Here is a 10034-nt window from a genome sequence, read left to right as displayed (position 1 = left end):
TGTTGAAGGTAATGAATTATTTAAAACCCTGTTGAATATGCCGAGAATACGGGGTTCCACGCTACGTTTCCTCGTCCTCTTTTTTGTCATACTACCTTTAGCTAGAAGGTAGCTAGCTAACATAAGGGTGCTTGTGCTAGCTAGGTTACTTGCTAAGCTAACGTTAGCTAATTTAGGTTTGTCTGCCCATGTGTATTAGCGCGAGCTAGCTAGTAGCATATCAATCGTGTGTCAGCCCTTGATTGCTAACGTACGTTAGCTAAAAGCTAGCTGCTGTAATGGCTATGGAAATAATCAATTTTGTCACAATTCGTAGCTACTTGTTGTAGTTGCAGGGTCTTGATAAAATGGGTTAATGGTTATGTTTAGTCGTCTAGATTCTTCTTTTAACAGATGTGGCCGCTCAGAGAATAGAATTAGTAACATGCAAAGAAGGACCACACAAGGGTGATTCCAGGAAATATGACCAATACATTTGCACGCCAAAAGACAGGAAGTGATCAACCAGTGTCCCAGTGTTGAAGACATGAAAGACAGATAGCCTGCTCTGTTTAGAAGCCTCTCAGGTGAGTCAGCAGGCAAAAAAAGAAAATGCCAAATGATATGTCTTCACTATGACAAACCTCTTTGTTATGAGCCTTGCTTGATGATATTTCAGTATTTGTCTTTCAGATCAATGAACAATTCCACAGGCTCACCGCAAAGCATCTTGAGGCAAGGTTTATGCAGGACACCCCTAAGCTGCTGTCCTTATTCCATTCCAAGGGAGGAGTACTTTCAGACAGATTGCGGGTCATGCTGGATGGTAAAGTATCCTCAGGAAAAATGCACTGTTTTGTATTTAGCTGGCTGATGTTCGGTGCTGCAATTTAAGCCACAGGCCCCGCTGTGCTACCCAAGCATTGTACACCTTTTGCTAATATAGGATACTTGGGTCGGTGATTTCATAGATTTCACATGCACAGATTGAATCCAATGAGATCTGTGATTTTATTCTATATCAGGGTCATGATGTGAGTTCAGTGAGGAATTATTGTTCAGCTTTACTGGAGGTGGCCTCATTAAAGACTACCATGTGGGGGCAATAAAGCATTTTCCTCCATGAATATTCGATGACGTGTGTGTGTGGGTGTGTGTGAGAGGGAGAGAAAGTTCACTGCAATCTGATAACAAATAAGGGCATGTCGTAGTCCAGGTGCAATAAAATGTGTTCCCCACATTGACAGAATGTCTGTATTTGTGTGTTATTTATTTTACAGGAAGCTGAGGGGGGTCATTTCCTGCAAGAACATGTAAAGGAAATCTATGCTATCAACTAGGAGGGTGCCGTGGCGAGTGATGGTCCAGAGGAGGTAGGCGTCATCCTTAAGTGATCACCGGTCTGAGTTTTGCAAAGGCTTCTGCCATTCTTCTTGGCATGACATACAGTGAGGGGAAAATAGTATTTGATCCCCTGCTGATTCTGTACGTTTGCCCACTGACAAAGAAATAATCAGTCTATAATTTGAATGGTAGGTTTATTTGAACAGTGAAAGACAGAATAACAGCAAAAAATTCCAGAAAAAAACGCATGTCCAAAATGTTATAAATTGATTAGCATTTTAATGAGGAAAAAAGTATTTGACCCCCTCTCAATCAGAAAGATGTCTGGCTCCCAGGTGTCTTTTATACAGGTAGCGAGCTGAGATTAGGAGCACACTCATAAAGGGAATGCTCCTAATCTCAGCGTGTTACCTGTATAAAAGACACCGGTCCACAGAAGCAATCAATCAGATTCCATACTCTCCGCCGTGGCCAAGACCAAAGACCTCTCCAAGGATGTCAGGGACAAGATTGTAGACCTACACAAGGCTTGAATGGGCTACAAGACCATCGCCAAGCAGCTTGGTGAAAAGGTGACAACAGTTGGTGCGATTATTCGCAAATGGATGAAACGCAAAAGAACTGTAAATCTCCCTTGGCCTGGGGCTCCGTGCAAGATCTCACATCGTGGAGTTGCAATGATCATGAGAACGGTGAGGAATCAGCCCAGAACTACACGGGAGGATCTTGTCAATGATCTCAAGGCAGCTGGGACCATAGTCACCAAGAAAATAATTGGTAACACACTACGCCGTGAAGGACTGAAATCCTTTTCGGCGCCCGCAAGGTCCCCCTGCTCAAGAAAGCACATATACAGGCCCGTCTGAAGTATGCCAATGAACATCTGAATGATTCAGAGGAGAACTGGGTGAAAGTGTTGTGGTCAGATGAGACCGAAATCGAGCTCTTTGGCATCAACTCAACTCGCCGTGTTTGGAGGAGGAGGAATGCTGCCTATGACCCCAAGAGCACCATCCCCACCGTCAAACATGGAGGTGGAAACATTATGCTTTGGGGGTGTTTTTCTGCTAAGGGGACAGGACAACTTCACCGCATCAAAGGGATGATGGACGGGGCCATGTACCGTCATCTTGGGTGAGAACCTCCTTCCCTCAGCCAGGGCATTGAAAATGGGTCGTGGATGGGTATTCCAGCATAACAATGACCCAAAACACACGGCCAAGGCAATAAAGGAGTGGCTCAAGAAGAAGCACATTAAGGTCCTGGAGTGGCCTAGCCAGTCTCCAGACCTTAATCCCATAGAAAATCTGTGGAGGGAGCTGAAGGTTCGAGTTGCCAAACGTCAGGCTCGAAACCTTAATGACTTGGAGAAGATCTGCAAAGAGGAGTGGGACAAAATCCCTCCCGAGATGTGTGCAAACCTGGTGGCCAACTACAAGAAACGTCTGACCTCAGTACTTGGTGGCGAAACCCTTGTTGGCAATCAAAGTCATGTTTTGCAGAGGGGTCAAATATTATTTCCCTCATTAAAATGCAAAAGAATTTATAACATTTTTGACATGCGTTTTTCTGGATTTTGTTGCTATTCTGTCTCTCACTGTTCAAATAAACCTACCATTACAATTATAGACTGATCATGTCTTTGTCAGTGGGCAAACGTACAAAATCAGCAGGGGATCAAATACTTTTTCCCCTCACTGTATGCTCTGAATCTCAGCCACCCCTAAAAGCCGGAGTACACGTTCAAGGCATTCCAGAAAGTGTTTGTGGAGCTGGACTGCTCAAAGCTCACAGTCAAGATGACAGGCCTCAAGAACAAATGACTGTCTTAAGCAGAATGACAGGCCAGAGGACAATTGTCATAGACTGAATGTCAGGGTTACTTTGTAACACCTTCGTAGTTAAACGCTGAGGTGCCTTTTGGAACTCTTCTCTCCCTTCATTTTTTCTGGTAGCAGGTCAGGAACGGTGTCCTCTACCACAGGCCCGCTTGTTGTCGGTGAAGCCTCCTGGGCCACAGAATCTGTGCTGGGACCAACCTCTGCCTACCGGGGGATGGTCACCGAGAGGCGGGGCTCGAGCACATTGCGGTCTGGGACCCCGTCCCCGATGGGCCCGTGGCGGTCATCTAGGCTAAAGAGGTTAGAGGGTAAGGAAGACACGTTTATTCTGCAAGGTGTGTTTTAAAGGGTCACTGCCACGGTATTTTCCATTGTGTTTTTGTATACAAGAGATACCAAATAGGTGTTTTTAATGAAGGATGTCATTGTAAAATGTAATGTCCATTTTGTTCTCATACAGTTGCGGTTTGAAATTTCCATTTTTGAATCCGTTGTACCATTTTGAGGTTTCATCAAGGTACACACCTTTTACCACTGGTATTTTGACAATTCTACCATCAATCAATCAATCAATCAATGAAGTGGATCTATAAAGCCCTTTTCACATCAACAGATGTCACAAAGTGCTATGCAGAAACCCAGCCTAAAACCCCAAACGGCAAGCAATGCAGATGTAGAAACGCGGTGGCTAGGAAAAACTCCCTAGAAAGGCACAAACCTAGAGAACAACCAGGCTCTGAGGGGTGGCCGGTGCCCTTCTGCCTGTGCCGGGTAGAGATTATAACAGTACGTGGCCATTAAGGGCACATTTCTCTCCAAGATGTTCAAACGTTCATAGACGACCAGCAGGGTCAAATAATAAGCACAGTGGTTGTAGAGGTTGCAACAGGTCAGTCGGTACAGTCGGTACATCAGGAGTAAATGTCACTTGGCTTTTCATAGGCGGCCATTTAGAGGTTGAAATTGCAGCAGGTGCGGTACAGATTTCTATTGGGAACTGTTGAAAAAAGGCACACCTACAACATTAATGGGTTAAAGGAAAAATGACCAAAGTAATATAGGTGGCATCCATCAGCAGTGCTCGTGAACAGAGAAATGTTATAGGAACAAACGAGTAAAAGTGTTTAGATTATTGGGGTTGTTCATTGTTTTGGCATTGTAGTTTGAAAAATATCCCACAGTGCAAACACGAGCTATTTGAGCCTCCATTTCCATAGGTGTCCATGGTTACTATGAGAATATTTTTTTCCCTGTGACGTCTATGGGGTTGAAGCTCCATTGTATCTCTCGTAAGTAATGGTTCTGCCCACAGAGATCCTATACTAGTTAGTGTTGTAGTTCCTATTTCTACGGTTTTGCCTACCTGCAGCAATCAGGATTTACCTGCAGTGTTGATTGCAAATCCGTAATTTGTCAAATCATAATAACAGATGTTTTGCAAACCGTTGATGTTTAAATAAATGGATTCCCGGTGTCCGGATACCTTTTCTCTTAAGGGATCTGATTGAGTGAATCCAAAGTAAAAATGTGAACATTTTTCTCACTTGGTCTAAATACATAATAGGATGAATCATTCAGGTAAAATAACACAATGTCTATTTGAGTTGAATCAACGTAATATAATACTTTTTTACCTCTATCATCTTTACTCAATGTATTGGACCACATCTAAACAACTTACTCAAGCTTATCTACTCATAAAAACAAGCAAAAAGATCTACTCAATAATATGACGTGTGCTTTTGTTGACTGTAATAGTTTGAGTACATTCCACAAAGTCATTTTTTACAGTGTATCTAAAGACACGTTTGTTGTGGTGATGCACTTTGTCTTTGACGTTGAACTTGCATTGAACAGACAAATCCATTTCGTTACAACCCTTTGGTAGTATGACTTAGGAATATTTGTTGATGATCCTAATGTCTATGCTTGAGTAGTGATTGGTTGTGGGTGAAATATTGCTGAGAACCCATCGTTACCTGCCCTTTTTTGACTATTGAGCAATTTAGAAACATTTGTTTTGCTATTGGATTCATAATGCTCACCTGGGACAAGTAATTCGTGAAAACCAGAGTTCAGCAGTTGGCATTAAAGCGATCGAACCAAGTCATCCTAATAGGCTAGTATTAGCCTAAAGCAGGGTTTCCCAAACTCTGGCCACGTTTTGGGAGTTTTTGCCCTAGCGCTACACAGCTGATTCAAAGAATCAACTCATCATCATCAAGCTGGGAGTATTAGAATCAGCTGTGGAGTGCTAGGGCAAAACGCAAAATGCGCACCCCTTGGGAACCCCAGGACTAAAACAAAAAGGGAATCACCATGATGTGCAGTACCCGAATGTAACCACAAGATGTCCTCCGTGCTCCACTGTAATGTTGTGGCCTCTGCATGAGTCTCTCAGCAGCACTGCAACATGGGACTCTCAAAGTCAGTTGGCATGCAATGTTTTTTCTTGACTGCATGCAAGGCTATTATTACACACAACTAATAGTGTCAATTATTCATCTGAACACAATTCTTGTTACTATTCGGCCTATATTATCACTCGTTTCTTTTTCCCCTCCTTTGTTAAACATTTTACTGTGCTACTATAGTCCAAAGGAAGTGGATGATGCCAGATGGTTGTGTATATACACACACACACACACAAACATTGAAGCTAGACTTCAGGCAACTAAAAGGTGCAATACGTAGCTTTTAGACGTGTTAGTGAACAACATACATGGTGGCTAATGTAGAGGTGCGTGTATACATGGAACAATTGTGCCTTTTTGATGGAAATATGGAGGTGGCTCTTAAAAGAGCCTTTGGGGGATTTTGAAGTTCAGGTCATCCTCATTTATGCGCGCTCTCCGCGAATACGGCGGGCCAGCTGGATGTCCTTGGGCATGATGGTCACCCGCTTGGCGTGGATGGCGCACAGGTTGGTGTCCTCGAACAGGCCGACCAGGTAAGCCTCGCTAGTCTCCTGCAGGGCCATCACGGCGGAGCTCTGGAAGCGCAGGTCGGTCTTGAAGTCCTGGGCGATTTCTCGCACCAGGCGCTGGAAGGGCAGCTTGCGGATGAGCAGCTCAGTGGACTTCTGGTAACGACGGATCTCTCTCAGAGCCACGGTGCCGGGCCTGTAACGGTGAGGCTTCTTCACACCGCCGGTAGCCAGGGCACTCTTGCGAGCAGCCTTAGTGGCGAGCTGCTTCCTAGGGGCTTTGCCACCGGTGGATTTGCGAGCGGTTTGCTTGGTTCTGATTTAAGGGTTTTTATTAAAAACGTACAAAAACCATACATCATAAATCATTCAATTTCAATACAATACAATATTTGCATCACGCCACACCATTCTCACACCAGTATCCTCTCACCCTCCTCTTTCCACCACCCAATCACTATTAACCAACCAACAACCCCATCATAATAAGAAAAAACTACACTATGCCATTTAGCAGACGCTGTACTTACCGTCATGCTTGCATACATTTTACATATGGGCGGCTTCGGGTTCCGAACCCACTACAAACGCCATGCTCTACCCCACTGAGCCACCTAGGACTACGAGAAAATAAACATAGAAATCACATCATGTATACCGGCTAAGCCACATAGGACTACGTGAAATTAAACATAGAAATCACATCATGTATACCGGCTACGCCACATAGGACTATGAGAAACCAAACAAAAATCAAACTATAACACTAGATACACCTCAGGGGAGCACCTCCCCTCCCCTTTTTACCCTGCCACAAAAAACACACCCTCCTCCCTACCCCTCTATACTAAACCTAAACCCCCCCTCTACACTAATCCTAAACCCCCCTTCCACCTCTCCCGAGCAGCATGCTGCCCCCACTTCTTCTCCTCTCCCTTCATCCTCCCCCTCAAATTTCTCTCCACCCTCCTCACTATCCCCTCCACACCCCCTTCTCCCCCTGTCCTTTCCAATTTCTGCCTAGCCTCCCACAAACCCTGTTTAAAGAGGCTTATGAGAAGCCAGAGCAGAAACCTGTCCCTAACCGTCCCCCTCGCTCTCCCTACCCCTCTCTCTACCCTAGCCCATGTAACCACAAAATCCCCTCTCACCCTGCCTATCAGACCCTGTGCCCTAGCCCACACTACCCCAGCGAAAGCACAGTCCCAAAAAACATGGCGCACCGTCTCCTCCCCGCCACAAGTTGGCCTTGGGCAGGTGGGGGATCGAGTCAAGCCACGCCCGTACAAGATGGAACGTACGGGCAAGCCCTTATGGAGGCTCAACCAATTCAGGTCCTTGAGCCTGTTATCCAGACCTCGCACCTGCACTCCTTCCCAAACCACAGCCGGGATACCCAATACCGGCCCGGGACACCCTCCCCGTCTCACCTCCTCGTACAGGTGCCTGTGATCTAAACCTACTCGGGCTACTTCAACCTCGGGGTGACCACGCAGCCACTTGGCCGCATAGCCAAAGTGCCACGGCAGCTGTTCTGCCCGAGGACCCGTGTTAGTCCACACCATTACGCTTCTCGCCTGGTAAGAGAAGAACACCCGCAGGAGGTAACCAGACGGGTGTATTACCGGATGAGCCAGCTCAGTCAACAAATATGAAACAAAAATTGAATCCAGCTTGAGGGGGAAATGTGGTACCCCCCTACCTCCCTCCCCGATGGGACAGAGCATGCGTACCCTCGCGACATACTCTTGCCTGCCACCCCACATGAACTGGAACACCAGCCTCACTAGAGGCACTCTCAGACTCTCTGGCAATGGGTAGACGTATGCCATATACAATAGTGATGGCAACACACCCACCTTGAGGACCAGGACCTTGCCTATAAAAGACAATGACCTAGCCCTCCACATCCCCACCTTCCTCTGCACCACTGCGATGCATCTGTTCCAGTTCAGCGTCGCTGAGCCAGAGGTCTCAAAAAGGACCCCGAGAATCTTCAGGGCCCCACTACAGAGAGATAACCCCCCAGGCACATCCGTCCTCCCACGCCATCTTCCGAAATACTTAACGGATGACTTAGCGTGATTGAGGACCGCTCCCGACGCTCGGGTGAATTCCCCTATGATGGCAAGGGACCTAGTCAGGCACGAGTCCTTGCATAGCAACAAGGAAGTGTCGTCTGCGTACTGGGTCATCTTAACATGCAGCCCACCGCTTCCAGGGATAAGCATGCCCTCCACCCCTGTGTCTGCCCTAATGGCAGCCCCCAGAGGCTCCATGTACAGAACGAAGAGGAGTGCCGAGACTCAAGGTCAAAAACGTCACCCATGTGACCGTTTACGTTCACCCGGCACCCTGCTCCGACATATAAAGCACGGATCCACCCTATATACTTCTCCCCAAAACCTAATCTGCCTAACACCCTGAAAAGAAAAGATCTATTCACTCGATCAAAAGCTTTAGCCTGGTCGAGTGCTGCTACCATTAGCGGCAGCCCTCTATCCTCTGCCCAAGCAATGGAGTCCCTGATCAAACTCAGGTTCCACCTAATAGAGCGTCCCTCTATCCCACACGTCTGATCCTCATGGACGACGTAGGGAAGGGCTGTGCGCAACCGGTCCGCTAGAACCTTCGCAAGTAGCTTGTAGTCTACGCACAGCATGGTCAACGGCCGCCAGTTGCCGAGATCTGTGGCGTCCCCCTTCTTGTACAGAAGTGACAGCACACCTACGGCCATCGATCCCCCCGGAACCCCTGTCTCGAGGATGGCCTTCAAGACTTCGAGGACTACTGGCCCAAGTATACCCCAAAACTTGAGGTAAAACTCAGCCGGCAGCCCATCCATCCCGGGCACCTTCCCTTTTCCCATCCTCCTGAGGGCGCTCTCAACCTCTTCTAGGGAGATCTCAGCCTCCATTGCTTTTCTAATGTCCTCCGGCACTTGCCGGGACAGGTGTTCTAAAAACACATTGCCCTGCTCTACATCTACTGCCCTCTCTTGAAAGAAACCTCGGAAATGCTCCGTGGTCACCTTGACCATTTCCTCCGTCTCTCTCACTACTCTACCGCTTTCTTCCCTAACCCCATACATTACCTTCCTACTCTGCCTTTCCCTTACTGATTTAAAGAACACGGCCGAACATGTTTCGGTCGTGTTCTATAAAACCACTACGCGCCCGCATCAAGAAAGCGCGAGCCTTCCGCTCATGCACCTCCCTTAGCTGCGCCTTTAGGGCAGCGGATCTCTCCCAGTCTGCCGACCCGCCGAGGTTGCCTGCCTCAAGCTCGAGTTCTAGCAGCCTCTGGATATGATCCACCTCCCTCCTTTCCTCCCTCTTTTTCCTCTTCCACTGTCCTATTATAAAAACCCTCATCCTCACCTTCACTATTTCCCACCACTCTAACACCCCCTCACACATGGACCGGAGGCCTTCAAGCCCCCTAAAAAAATCTACAAAAGCGTTGACGAAAGCCTGCCCATCCAGCACCTCCCGTTCTAACTTCCAGTACCCCCCTACCGAAGAGACAGACTGGTGCCCCCACCTGCAGGAGCACCCGTCGTGGTCCGAAAAGAACACAGGCAACAAGCGCCCAGACAACTGACCCAGAGACCTAGATAGGAAAATATAGTCGAGCCTCCGCTCGACCCCCCTAGAGTTGCGCCATGTTGGCCATGCCATCGCCGGAACAGTGTGCAGGCCCCCATCCACCAGACCATGGCTTGCCATTAGTCCGGCGACGGCTCCTGCACTACTATCCCTCCCCCTCCCTATATCTACATTGAAATCCCCCCCTATCACCAAGTGTCTATTTGTAGCACACAGCGGCTCCAGGCAGTCCACCATCTCCCTCCTGCCCGTTGCCAACTGTGGCCCGTACACCACAATAACCCTGTATCTACTCTCCCTTATCGTGACATCCGCTCCCAGTACCCTACCCTGCAT

At 47.5% G+C, this 10034-nt stretch overlaps 1 long non-coding RNA gene across 2 annotated transcripts; it reads left to right on the top strand.

Moving 5' to 3' along the window:
* The first annotated feature begins 578 nt into the window (after nt 1-578).
* On the top strand, nt 579-3518 carry LOC121571372. 2 transcript variants are annotated; one of them, XR_006001707.2, is made up of 3 exons: nt 579-805; nt 1260-1352; nt 3282-3518. It is a non-coding gene; the product is annotated as an uncharacterized LOC121571372 (long non-coding RNA). The 2 variants fall into 2 exon arrangements; XR_006001706.2 differs by having other exon boundaries at nt 3279-3518.
* Nucleotides 3519-10034: the final 6516 nt, after the last annotated feature.

This window comes from Coregonus clupeaformis, chromosome 8 (genome assembly GCF_020615455.1).
Source record: "Coregonus clupeaformis isolate EN_2021a chromosome 8, ASM2061545v1, whole genome shotgun sequence".
Taxonomy (NCBI): domain Eukaryota; kingdom Metazoa; phylum Chordata; class Actinopteri; order Salmoniformes; family Salmonidae; genus Coregonus; species Coregonus clupeaformis.
The sequence above is the reverse complement of the archived record's forward strand: the minus strand, read 5'-3'. Positions and strand labels throughout refer to the sequence as shown.